Here is a 1,332-nt window from a genome sequence, read left to right on the forward strand (position 1 = left end):
TGCACTTTCCTTTAGAACACCATCACAGTAGGATGAGCAATGGGCTTTGAAGTCAGGCATCATGAGTATGAGTCCTGGCCCCCTGTGAACAAGGGAAAATTACATACTTGCCAAGTGCTGACATCTACGACTGCTGTGTAGTTTAGAAGTGATAATATATTTAAGACACCTATCACAGTCCCTGGATTACAGTGCATGCAAAGTGACTCTTTTCTCCTTGTTTCCAAAGTGAAGAGTCACTCAGTATGATAGCAGCATGGTTTAAAATCATTTGATAAGCTAATTCCCAATGGATGTTAATAACTAGTGGGAGTTTGGGAAGAAACAAGAGTGTGGCGTGAACAAGGGGAAGCAAAAGAAAGCAAGAAAGTATGCTACCATGAAGCGAACGATTAGTCTCTGAGATCAGGGGCTTAAAGAGAAGGATAGATTGAAGCCAAGGAAGGAAGGAAGGAAGGAAGGAAGGAAGGAAGGAAGGAAGAAAGAAAGAAAGAAAGAAAGAAAGAAAGAAAGAAAGAAAGAAAAGATCCCAGTGCACTCAAGGAAAGAGAAGTCCCCCCAACATCTTTCCTGCTTATTCTTCCAATATAACACACAGCTGGGCCTACCTTACTACATCCTGGTTGATACCAACTTTATCAACTTTTCCATTAAAGCCAAACTTGACTTAGTACAATCAATGATGGACTGTCTCTATGCCTAGTGTATCCCTTGTATAACTGTGTAATGGCTGAAATTGAGAAATTGGGGCAAAAGTATCAAGTGGCTCTAAGGATTGCCAAAGATCCAAGATTTGCATGATTACCATGCACACACAAAGGAACCTATACAGACGACTGCTTAGTACAGAGAGTAACTCACCACAAGTGTTACATGTGGCCACAGTTGACTGGGACCTTAAATGAAGGATCTGGAAGATCTCTGGAGTTCCCATCATGTACCTTTCTAACCACAGGTACAACATTGAACGGATGCCAGATGATTATGGAGCCCCTTAGTTCTAATTCTGACACTCTAAAGATAAAGTTCCTCTGCCTTCCTTTACCAACTTTTTCGGTTTCCAGTAAATATAGCAATATGCTATAGCATGGATTATTCTCCTTACCCATTTGTTCTGTTATGAGCTGAGTATGGTGAAACATACTCACTTTTTTATGTTGTTTTGGAATTGATATTTTGTATCATTTTGAATTTTGTTGCATCTTTTTATAAATCAGATGATTGCACACACACACACACAAAAACATAGCTAGTGGGAGTTTAATGAGCTACTACTTCCTTAATCACTCAATAAAAGGAAATGCTTAGAGACCATACTTTAAAAACAGAAGA

General features: G+C 39.3%; 1 pseudogene; it reads left to right on the forward strand.

The window, feature by feature from the left end:
- The first annotated feature begins 379 nt into the window (after positions 1 to 379).
- Positions 380 to 998, forward strand: LOC112856316 (rRNA-processing protein FCF1 homolog; annotated as a pseudogene).
- The last annotated feature ends 334 nt before the right edge of the window (positions 999 to 1,332 follow it).

The sequence above is a fragment of the Puma concolor genome, chromosome B3 (genome assembly GCF_028749965.1).
Source record: "Puma concolor isolate L17-30 chromosome B3, mPumCon1.1.hap2, whole genome shotgun sequence".
Classification (NCBI taxonomy): domain Eukaryota; kingdom Metazoa; phylum Chordata; class Mammalia; order Carnivora; family Felidae; genus Puma; species Puma concolor.